At 36.5% G+C, this 12,683-nt stretch overlaps 1 long non-coding RNA gene across 1 annotated transcript; it reads right to left on the bottom strand.

The window, feature by feature from the left end:
• Nucleotides 1-9,132: 9,132 nt before the first annotated feature.
• LOC139726837 (uncharacterized) lies at nt 9,133-12,439 on the bottom strand. The gene is made up of 4 exons (XR_011710720.1): nt 12,233-12,439; nt 11,527-11,633; nt 10,961-11,109; nt 9,133-10,007 (listed from the first exon to the last, which is right to left on the bottom strand). It is a non-coding gene; the product is annotated as an uncharacterized lncRNA (long non-coding RNA).
• Nucleotides 12,440-12,683: the final 244 nt, after the last annotated feature.

Here is a 12,683-nt window from a genome sequence, read left to right as displayed (position 1 = left end):
TCTTAAAAACAAAATGAAAGACATAACATATTTTTATACAGATAAAAATAAAACGAAATAGAAAGTAGTATTCTTCTAGTAGATTGCTCAATTACGGGTAAAGGACTTCTTTTTTTGGGGGCAGGGGCTGTGGGTAGATACAGGATAAGTGGCAACTTGCTCTCAAATAAGCAATGTAAATATTAGAAAAGAAAAAACTGTAATTGAAAATTGGTAGGCCTGTAGACACAGGCACTTACCTGAATAAAAGGGTTGGAGTCATCTGGATGAGGCATCCACGAAGACGGGCCAAAGAGGCGGGCATGGTGGGGCTTGTGATCCGAGTCCTTCTCGCTGCTCGCCGTGATCTGCTTGTCTGAGATCCAGCGTGCTTCCATGCCCATTGGAAAGTCACATCCTAATTTTTCTGGGTAATGAATGAGCGTAGAATACCATCTTGGCACATTAATTGTGCGTGGTTAGGTGCGGTCTCACTAAATGGATGGATAATCATTCAAATATCACTGAAACGAAAGTTACATGCCTTGTCATTGTCATTACAGGTTTAATTTCTTCAATCGCATGTTTGTATACTAGTAGTATGATCACAATATATGGTGTTAGTAAACTATTCAAATCATTTGATCACTTTTAGTCATGACGTCACTCTTCAAAATTCAAAGTTCAAAGTTCAAATTTATCTTCATCTCCATCAAATAAACAGAAAAGTTCATACAATGTATAAGCAGAACATATTTGTAATAATCGCAAAAAAACACGTTAATTAATAAAATACATGTAATAATGAGTACTCGTACCTGGAAGGGGGGGGGGGGGGGAGAAAGGAATGTTTGGCGTCGCTCCTCGATCCTACACAAGAGCAAGTAAAACGGAACAATCTCCCCTGCCCTTATCGGTTATGACACACACACACCACCACCACCACCACCACCACCACCGCACATTGGTATACATTAAAAATATCAAAGTGCTGACTATCCAACTTACCGATAGTTACACTGTATTCTTCGGTGCATTCTGTAGATAGAATAAGTAATGTGGCAAACGCTTTTGTCATCAATGTTGTATATATTCATGAATTTGTGCAAGCAATTATATAGGATTAAGTACATTCACACCGTCAGTGATTTTCAGCTTTTTGTGTACGTATATCTTTCTCAGTGAGTCTTTACAGGGAAGGAGACATGTGTCTATGTTTAGATGTCATATTCCTGTTGCTGTCGCTTGATTCCACTGTTTCTTGACTGAAGTTAGATCCATCCATTCATCAGTGTAATGGAAAGATCAGAAATTTTGCCTCAAGAAAATGTTGGTCCAGAAATATATTTGCCACACTCTATTTTGCTTTCTCATTAAGCATTCTGTCCCATTTGGGGATCAGGAAGCTAATGAAAGATCATTCAAATTTGAGAACTATGAATGCCTATAGATTGGTTTGTTGTAAGTGGATGCTATAATACCCACACCCGTTGATCGGAATATTATATTGTTGTGTTGCACAATGATGATATACAGTGTAGGCCTACTTATTCCATGCACTTTTTGCTGTCTCCACTTTCTTTCCTCTAGTTTGAATATGTCGTGCTAAATTCACGTTTGATTGCCTAGCAGTGTTCTATTTATCCACACAAATAAAGTGGGCATCAGATCCATAAGGGTCTGACACTAAAATACATAGTGTATTTTTGTATCAAATAGGCAGCACTTATTAACTGCACTAAATGCTCACTATCGCTATGACTTTATAGGACTTTTTTTCTCTCTCATCAACATACTCAGAGATCAAAGATCAGATGAAGCGTGCTTATTCTTTCCATTGTATTCACTGTGACAGGCTCTGTATATTCATGCAAACTACTACGCAAACCTACCTGCCATATACTCAATTTTCAATCTCCATCCCGTATCGTTGACGCCGGTGTAATGAGTTTCAATCCATGCGGTGAAGTCGTCTAGCCACACCGGTTTGGGTGGAACGGAAGTCGACTGACTACTGTCGTACACCTCCATGGACGAGTCCTCGGAAAATCCTTTGCGTATCACCACATATCCCAGTGCCGTGTCAAATCCGTGAAAGAGCAAGGCAAGCTCGCGAGCTTTCGGCAGGGAAAGCCTGAACATGCACCAGTCTGATGGTACGGTAAGGTTACCGGAGAGTCCGTAGATTTCGAAATCAGGGTGTGTGGAAGTCGACAGGTATGCATCCCGTGCTACAAATAATCATTATACAGACAATATGATATTATGGATGTGGTAAAGACAACGATGAATACGGCATTGACACAATGATAAGATAAAGCTCCCTATTAACAACGGGAAAAAAAGATGAAAATGGTCATCTTATATAAGTACGCAGTGAGAGAGATAATCATAACGATACCAAACAATAATGCTCACATTGTAATCAACACTGATTACTAATCACCAATACGCAAAGGGATTAATGCTCAAAGTTGTAATTTTAAGATCAAACCAGAAGATTGTGTGTGAAATGTTCCTGTCATGCCTGTTAACAGAATTTTTATTTACCACCGTTCCGACTACTCAGTCTTCAACTTTAATAATCTCATAAGCATTCTCTAAAACACTTCTCATCAAAACTTTCGTTTATCTCATCAAACTCATTGACGGCAGTTATCTGAAAGATATGGTACATATGTACGAAAGATAGCCAAGTTAGACCTACTCTATCCATTTGTGCAAAATTTTATCGTACTTTGATTATCAACTTTAAAGGACAAGTCCACATTTACATACATTGGGTTGAGTGAATGGAACAACATTAGTAGAACACATCAGTGCAAGTTTGAGGAAAATCCGACAATCCGTTCAAGAGTTATGAATTTAAAAAGTATCTGCGCAATCACTGCTGGATGAGAAGCCTAGTACAGGGTATGACGTCACATGCGTACACTGCAAAAAGTCCGGTGTTAAATAGTGAACACCGAGCTGGTGTTAAATTTTCGGTGCTCATTTATGGTGTTAAATTAACACCTCCGGGTGTCATTTCCAAATTTTAAACTGTTTTTTGAAGAGTTTCTTAGTAACTGCACTTCTTGTTGATTTTTAATTTAAACAAGACGATCAAGAATTTTACATTAAAATACTAGATTTTTGAAAAAATGTGAAAATAAATTTACACCAAAGTAACACCAGCTGGTGTGGTCTCTTATTGAAGCTGGACGGGTGTTAAACCATCGTGATATTAACACCAACAAATATCAAATCAACACCATGTGGTGTCATTTTTGAATTAACACCAGTACAGTGTCAAAATAACACCAGGTACAGTGTCAAATTAACACCACGAAGTGTCAGGTGAACACTTTTCAACACCATCACAGTGCATTTTTAACACCTGTGGGTGTGGTCCTTTATTGAAGTTTGATCGGTGTTAGATTCAACACCCGTGGTGTTAAATCTATTACCGATGTTTTTACAGTGTAGAACGATATAAGGAAAATAAAAAGAGAATTTCACAAAACTTTGCTTTTTTAATAAAGTGCACATTTCTTGGACTTGTTACTGACGTATGTTAAGGGTAATATTATTCCCCTAACCTTCTGAAAGAGAAAAGTCGAGTATTCTTTTGTTATGCGAGAAAAGGGAAAACATGTTGAAATTTCTTTATGCTTTCTTTATACGTTGTCCACATGTGACATCACAAGCAATATTAGTCTTTTCATCCAGCCGTGACTGAGCAGAAACTTCACAAATTCATAACTTTTGAACGGATTGTCTGATTTTCCTCAAACTCTCACTGATGTGTTCTACTTGTATTGCTGCATTTACTCAATCCACATGTCTATGAAGGTGGACTTGTCCTTTATTAACTAAAGCAATGTCGCTGCGGTTAAAACAGGATTAGATTAACACAAGAATTCATTTGATAATTTAGAATAGGGTTGCTTTATTCTGGTCAAACACGCCCTGTGGATAATCATGATAATAGCCCCAGTGCTTGTTGGATGTCTTGCTTGAGACAAGGTAACGGAGGTGTAAGATCACAACACACCCATCTTTTTGTGCTTTACTTGACACAGTTTTTAACAGCAATACACGTTGTAAACGCACCCGAAGCACAATCATCTCCCAACGTAGGCACGATGTCTTGCGGGAGGCAATGTACCGGGGGAATGGTGACACAAGGGCCCATTCTGCCGTTGTAACACTTTGACTCTCCGGAGACGCCTGTGATAACGAGCACGCTATCGCCCGGGCACGTCATTTGCTCGCTCTCATCTGCTCGTAGAAACACAAAATATCAAATGACAGATGTGAGATTTCGACCCATTAACCCATACAAAAGAATGGTGTGTTAAAAACTTAGCAACATGTAAGTAAAACTCACAAGGTTTGTCCATTTTTGTAATAATTGCCGGTATTTCTGTTACATCAAAAGTTGCGTAATTTGTCTTTGAACGACAGATACACGGGATCCTATGTTTGCATGAATATATTCATAAAATAATGCATGTTTGTTTTCATTTTGCATTGTGTTAGAAAAAATGTTGGATATTTGAATAAATAATTTATCTGTTCTAACCGTCAGATTCAAATTACATTGTACTCAATTAGTTCGTTCAATTGACTTTGTATTTCATTCATGTATGAAAAAGAAATTCAGAAATAAAATCAATCAATCAAATCTTTCAATCAAGACCAAATGTGGAAACATGAATCTTTCTGTCATTACCAAGACCATCGTTTGCGTTCGAACTGCCATCTTACCTTCTGGATGACAGCGAACGCCATAGGTATAACCATCCTTGTGGCACACTTCCTCACCACTCCTTGTCGGAGGCAGCCTCGCATAGGTGCACTCGGAGAGCATCGTCGCGGAGTCATTGCAGGAGAACACAAGGGAGAGCAAGTCGTGATCGAGATCGTAGTCGAAGTAGGCAAAGCTACCGCCAAGGTAATAGGATCCCAGTGACCTACATATGTAGTTGGCCAACATGTCGTCGAAATCGATGCAGAGAGTCCTCCAAGAGCTGTTGTAGAAGACTTCCACCACTCCTTCGTTCGACGTCTGCCCGCCGACGAGTCTTACATCTGGCGATTTTAGAATACGGCAGTATAAATGAAATGGGAGCAAATTTTAGTGTGAAGCTGTGTTTTTTGTTTGTTTGTTAGTTTGTTTGTTTGTTTTTTCATTTCCATCTGAGAAGATGGCTGGATATTCCATATTCAGCTACACTAAGCTGGTCTTCAATAGGGTCCAGTTGGATGTGAGGCGGGACCACTTCACCGGGTTAAACACTCTGCGCTTTGCGATGAATGAATGAAGCGGGATCTTTTACGTGCATGAGTTGTGACTCTCTCATACACGGGACCTCCATTTTATGTCCTATCCGAGGGACAGAGTGTTATGCCTCTTGCTAGAGAGGGGACGGTATGATTACACACAACATTGTTCAGTCCAGACTCGGGTTCGAACCCAGGTCCTTTAGGATCGTGAGGCAGACGCGCTACCAACTGAGCCAACTCACCGCCCAATGTGTGAACAGTGTGTTACTGCGTTGACAATAGCGAATTATCAACGATTTTTTAGCCTATGGGAAAGGAATGAAAAAGAAACCGTGTATCCCCCAAAGAAAGAACTGAAAATGAAATTGTGTATCCCCCAAAGAAAGAACTGAAAATGAAATTGTGTATCCCCCAAAGAAAGAACTGAAAATGAAATTGTGTATTCCCTGAAGTGATGGGACAATTTGACAATGAATTCACTTTCCAAAAAAAAAAAACCAAAAAACACGCACACACATGTTCCTATTTTTTTCTTTACTGTTTAATTTCTGCACTTTCAAAATACCAACAAAATGTTACATAACGCGATATCTAAAGAAGAGGACAAATATTGGCTTCATTAGTAAATACAAGCCCATTCATTACGCGTGCAATATAATCGAACTAAACAATAAGTCAGTATAAGTATGCCTTACAAATATAATAGCCGCGGTCACACTGGCAAAATATCGCGCAGTTTAAGCTCGCGATGTTGAAGATCTCGAAGTTTTTTCCAAATTTTACAAAAACTTCTCCCGAAAATTCTCGCGAAACATTCAACTCAACTAAGAAAATTACCCCACCGCCAAATGTACTCGAAGTTTGTGCAGTCTGTACGCCGAAACCTTGCGAAGTTTGTCACGTGACCAGTCTACCACCTGTTTGCGGGTGGTGCCTCCGAAGCGAACGCTCATTGGGATTTGCCATCGATATAGGGTGTTTGCAATTTTACATCACAATAATTACCAGACGGTCAGACACGTTTTTCTTTGTTGCGCATGCGCATCAATGGCCCTAACTTATAGTAGGCCAGCCAAGACGATTTTTTTTACTTTGGACGGCAAAATTTGTTAATGCTAAGTTTTCCAGCTGAAAGTCTTGCAAAAATACTCAAGTTTAGCGTACGGCCGGATGTCAAGCGCGTTTTTGCCGAAAAATGTCTTTTTTAGCACAAAATTTGAAAGAATGTAAAAAATCACGATTTTTATTTTTTTACCGAAATAAGTAATGGTTGATAAGTACCTTTCAAACTAGAAATGTGTTATCTTCCATTTCAAGTTTAGAACCTGACTAATATGCATTTGAATGTAGAATTTTTACACGCACATATATGGCGCAATGAAACATAAAAACTTGATTTACTCAAAATTGTACTTTGTAAAATCTACCAATATTTCAAAGTTTTTTTAAACTACCTAAATCAATCTATTCAAAAGTTTTTATTATTCCGAAATATAATATATATTCTGATATCTTATGCAGCAAAGAAATTACAAGATAAGGCGAAAGATAACTCGTTTTATTTTATCCTAAATGGGACGATGTATTTTTACCGGACGCGCATTTTGAATGAAAAATCGAATGTATAGCGTAAGCCCATATATATTGTACATGGTATAGTGCGTGTAGGTATTTATCTTACATAACAGTATTGGCGAAGTCAATGGACAGGTTGGATAGCTGACTGCAAAACCCTTTGTGGCACCTTGATATGACTGAAATGTGCTTCTTCTCCACCCCCCCCCCCCCCACCCCCCCCCAAAAAAAAAAAATAAAATCAGTAGTGTTGTTACCATGGCAACTGATCATCATTAGGTCACTCCCTGAAAATTTCAAATATTCATAATTGTAAAACGTACGAAAGTGTTGAAACATTTTGTGTGTGTGAAAAATGTGTCAATCTAACTAATCTATGTTTAACAATGAAACCTAAGAGTTATATAAAATTGTTTACTATGTTCGGAAATGGTTGTCATGGAAACCGTGATAACAAATCACATGTTACTGGGAAAAATTACGATACCAAATCTCCCATCCTGCATACTCACCCCTTCCCCCGAGAATGCTTTGGAATTCGTAATGCTATATAGTTTGCATTCTCAGGCCCTGAAACGGAGCCCTGCAAGGGATAGGCACGAAATCACTTTTACTTTTGTAATGTTCTAAGGCGAGGTGTTTGCATTTTATTTTGATTTATTCTCCCGCAGAAGACTTATACTAAATGTTTCTTTTATGATGGTTGATTGTTGACATGAACGTTGTTTGGAACGCACACTTAGTCGGCGACATAAAAATGTTATTATGTATCCCGGATTTGTGTGAAAAAGTAAGGCAAATATCACCCTCAAAAGAGAAAATAAGAAGCGAAAAGGAAGTAGAAGTGAAATGCGTACAATGCAATAACAGCTTTATTTCCCCTTCCCATCATTAAGTCGGTTATATCATCGAGTCTATATTGCAGATTATATTAATCCTTGGCCAAGTTCTATGTCCTTGGAGCAGACATGTAACAACTTGTTTGTTTGCAATTCGATTTTTTTTCTATATTATCACAAATTTGTGAAAAAAAAATCATTTCAGTTATCACCAACACTCTAAATTCCCACATCAACCAACAAAACGTACTACACAATGTGCACACGCCCGCAACCACCGTCTCAAACAGCGTTCACGAATGAAATACAGTAAACAGTAAACGAGGCAATTTCTCTTTTTTAAAGCAATGATTTGCCATTAGCGTACATTTACTAGAATAGCAGCACTTGACATCTATGTTGCTGGTTACCAAAATGCTGATTAGAATACCATACACAGTAAGAACATGCTTGAATCCTGCAATATATATATAATTATTTCTCTTCAACAGTATTTCGTTTTGAAAGGTAAAGAACCTCAGTCTCCATTTGTGGACATCTAAAAACAAACAAAAAAATCCATCTGAAAGCAATCTTCTTAAATGATTAAAAGCTTTAGAAAAGAATGAGTCCTCAGTGAAAATGTCTTTCATGAACAAATCTCTGTGATATACATCAAAAGAGTTTGAAAAATACAAATTGCGCTGACTACATTAACTGCATTGACAGCCTCAATTTTTTTTTAATGTGACATATACTATAATGTGTCCAGCATCACAAACGTTACACCAGTTAGAAAAACAAAATGTTCTCTTTAAGCAATATTTCAATATCTCTATCTTTTTAAAAATTTGTGGTTACGTATCCTAGCTAATTATGACTGTACGCTGTTGCATTGAACTTTCGTCAATGTACAACTAAATTAGAATGGTGACTGCCAAATTTTTAAAAATCTACTTTTAGTCTGATATTATTTTTGTGTTCTGCAGACCAGTGTGATAAGGTATCTGTACTGAATACTCGTCTCTCAATGAAGAAAAAAATATCACCTCTCCAAAATGCATGGTACCGGTATTTCCCTCTAATACTTTCCCTCATTCCAAGTACCAGAATACATTGCTGGGGCCCTGAATAGCTAACATATATTACAGTATTACCAACATCATGACAATTATGGCACATGTGAAAGAAAACCTGGCAAAACATACATCTTGACCAGTACATTTTCTTTTCACTACTTCTTGTACTTGGCGTTTGGATTGAAACATTTTACTTATGTTCGTTCCTTTAAGCTACATACTATTCTTTTATATCTTAAACTAGAAAAGAAAAAACATGCTCTATGCTATTTCCCTTCAGATTCACCAACTGTTACTTTGTGAAATTTTCTCTTTTTAAGCACTTCAACGTGCAGTTTTTTTTTTCTGACTAACATGTCACATATTTTCCTCCATCTGATGAAGAAAGGCAAAGTTCACTTCCCTTTTGTTGCCCCCCCCCCCCCATAAAAACAAAAACAAAAGACATTCCAATCTGACAGGATTAAAATGTTGGCGTTTGGGCTTCAAAGGAAATAACAGGATCAATTTCCATGAACTACTAGTATGCGGCTTGTAACTGTGAGTCTCAAAGGCATGGTATAGTTTTGGTTGAGATGGAGATTCAGACTTTAACTTTTTGCAAGCAAATAAAAACAACTTATGAAATATGAAAGAGCATCAAATTCTTAGAGTAATTTTGTAAGTTTGTTTGATTAAAGTTCTTGGTTTTGAAACGGCCGAGAAATTTTTTTAAAAAGTGACACAGAATGATAATAATTAGAAGTGGGTGCCACCTTTATTAGGACCTCTTTGTTTTTGTACATCTCAGCCTTTTCAAAACCAATTTTTAACAAATAAATTTGGAATTCCTCTTGGTATTGTTTACTCTTTAATATTTCGTAACAGGGTTCTCATTATTTTACAAAATCTCCATATCAGCCTCCATCTCAACCAAAAGTAGGCCATCCCTCATCCCTTTAATGCTGCCATCAAAATTGGAAGTAGATCTACATCAAATCATATTGTAAATGCTCTTTGCCAAGTAGTGTTGTGCACATTTTGATATCAGGTCTTGTTTCACTTCATCACTAAGGGAAAAAAAAGAAAAAAAAAGATTAGAAAAGAAGCATTTAATCTGGATTAGTAGAAATGCCTAATATATACACATGTCTTTTATATATTCAACTTCTATAATAGTTCTGAAAGCACATTGTGATTATATTTGAGAAGTTTAGATGGATGCATTCCACATGTAAGTTCAGGTTCTGATGACATCCTTCATACGGAATCTGGATGCGGACCGGATAGCCTGGCAGGGTTGTTTCTGGAGAGAGACAGAGAGAGAGAGAGAGAGAGAGAGAGAAAGAATGGTGTATCTGTCTTTACTTGATGAGGAAAGTGACATGGGCATTTTAATCTTTGGTGAAGACACAGTGACATATAGGCTAATAAAGACATACGGTTACTTGATTTCCTCTATATGTAGTGTTTCCTTGAAACCGTAAAGTATATTATTTTATACAGTAGATCCTAATTGTAGCAATTTAACCGTGAGTACACGATGAAATATAAAATGTAGGAAACTTTCATGATCCAAATATCCAATTCTTTCCATTAAGCTTTTTATTCCATTCAGAAGAATTTCAAGGTAGTGCTTGCCAGATACTGCAACTGGATACATTCAACACTTTCGTGCATATAATGTCCCTGTGACCTTTCACATCAATACCCTCATAACTAATCAAAGTCAAATTGCTTAGAGGTTATGGTAACTTTGCCATCCGAAGGTAAATATAATGTCATGGTAGCAATGCTCTACAGTCAATAAAAATCAGGGTTTCCCTGTAATTTGCAATCAGCAGCAAAATCACAACAATAACTAAAATGCTACTTGTACAAGGCTCAGCAGGTAATCATCTCTTCTGTATAAAACCAAAGTTGAAGATGATCTGCTGAGTAAATGTTAAGTTATTGCAAGATGAGAATAGGACAGATGTGCGTGTGAATGATGACTGCAACAACATAAAAACTCCTGCAACCATCTTTGACAGAGGCTAAAAAAAAAATAATAATCAGCGTTAATTCATGTAAATCTTCGTTGTTGGAGTGATTGACTACATGCATATGCAGTACTGCATTCATTTAGCAAAACATGCGTTAATTTTCTGCCCAATGAACGATCGACAGTCAAAAATTTGGTCAAGATGTCAAAGGCTTGACAAAATATTCCAACATATTTGGGGTTTACATTTTACATGTACATGTATTATTGCTTACCTCCCACATTTCCTTTCGAAATAGAGTGCAGGATGCACAGATTAGAGGTTGGTAGTCAGGACATCTCTCTCTTTCTTTTTTTTCTCTCTCTCTCTTGTCCGTAGTTGGCTGTGGTTTGCAGGGTCCATTTTGTCCACTTTGTGCTAATTCTGGTCGAAAATACAATTAACAAAAACTTAAATAAGTTATCATTTTTATGAGTGAAACAGGATAATCATACTGCAACATAAACAAACACATTCATCATGAATTAGAATTAATCATCACGATCTCATGAATCCCTTAGTATGAGATTTTGGATCTTCAGGTCACTGTCAACATTAATTTGTCTTACATGTAATACATTAATCATGTCATTGTTATTATCATCTTTGATGCTCTAAAGCCATATCTTACTGAAAATGAATTATGTAGGATGGAAGTCATCTTGACACCTGTAATTCCTGTACACAAATATTTGATTGTATCATGCTCTCATTTGTATGTGGATTAGGATATGATTTCCTTGCATAAATCGATTTGTATTCATGAGATGATATTCCTAATTTCAAATCGATGACACTTACTTCTGAGCTGGAAAGGGCATTCACATCGCAGTCAAGACATCTTTCTATCTCCCCCTCACTCTAGTGGATGTGATCTCAAACTCAGCATGTCCATTTGTTGGTGACACCTTGATAAAAATAAAGAACAATACATCACAGCATATCACCCTTACGTCATACTTAACGCAACATAATAACAATGGAAAGTTAATTGATCTGTGACTACAGACGTATTTTCATTTGTGCACACATTAAACACTTGTGCCAATTGACATGGTTGAGAAATATTTCATTACATATAATATCTTACTTGATTACATTTATGTTTGATTTTTATATGATCTCATCTTCAGTAGAATACCGTTCTTTCATATGATCCTCTACAATAGAACATGCAATGAATTTACAAGAAAACAAGAATACACATCCGATCATAGATTTGCTCCCCTTATTATATAAATGGAGATACACGTGTATAAGATTATTCTCCTCTCTTTGTTTGCAAAGTATTTGTACACTGCATTGTAATGCAACTGTCAAAGCGAAAACATGCTTGTTACAATTTATTCAAATGGAATAGGAATATTTGATACTCAATGTATTTAGATTTGGCATTATTTTCAACTGGGCACTGAAGTGATACATTTGATAATCAAACACTTAGTAAGTTAGTATTTAAAAGATATTTCAAATTAGACCGCTATTTAAGACATTTACCGTTTCTTACCTTCTGGTTGTTCTGCAATTTGTTGCAGGTAGAAAGAGCTCAGTCTTTACAATTAGATTTTGGCAAGTCAGAATAGGCATATGTCTCTCTCTTTGGTGAAGTTTGAAGACAAGACTCAGTCTGTCCGCTTGTTGGTACATCTAGCTTAAAACAGAAATCAACATGACTCAAATAATTTTTTTTTTCATCTTTAAAGCAGAGCATTATAAGCTAATAGTGAACAAAAAATAAAATCAATTTGAAATTTAATCGTTTTGAAAAGGCATCTTGACATTGACATAATTTTCTTTGTTTCCCATGCAAATCAATTATAACTAAAAATATATCTCTTTCATTAAGATGATATATATTTTTTTTTTAGCTTTTTAAAAAGTTAAAAAAGAAGAAGATATTTAGGTTTCAGTGAGTCGGTATAAATGATCCATTAAAAATGTAATATTTACATTTTTTT

This window comes from Diadema antillarum, unplaced genomic scaffold (genome assembly GCF_040938485.1).
Source record: "Diadema antillarum isolate AM-2024a unplaced genomic scaffold, OU_Dant_1.0 seq00000100_RagTag, whole genome shotgun sequence".
NCBI classification, from domain to species: domain Eukaryota; kingdom Metazoa; phylum Echinodermata; class Echinoidea; order Diadematoida; family Diadematidae; genus Diadema; species Diadema antillarum.
The sequence above is the reverse complement of the archived record's forward strand: the minus strand, read 5'-3'. Positions and strand labels throughout refer to the sequence as shown.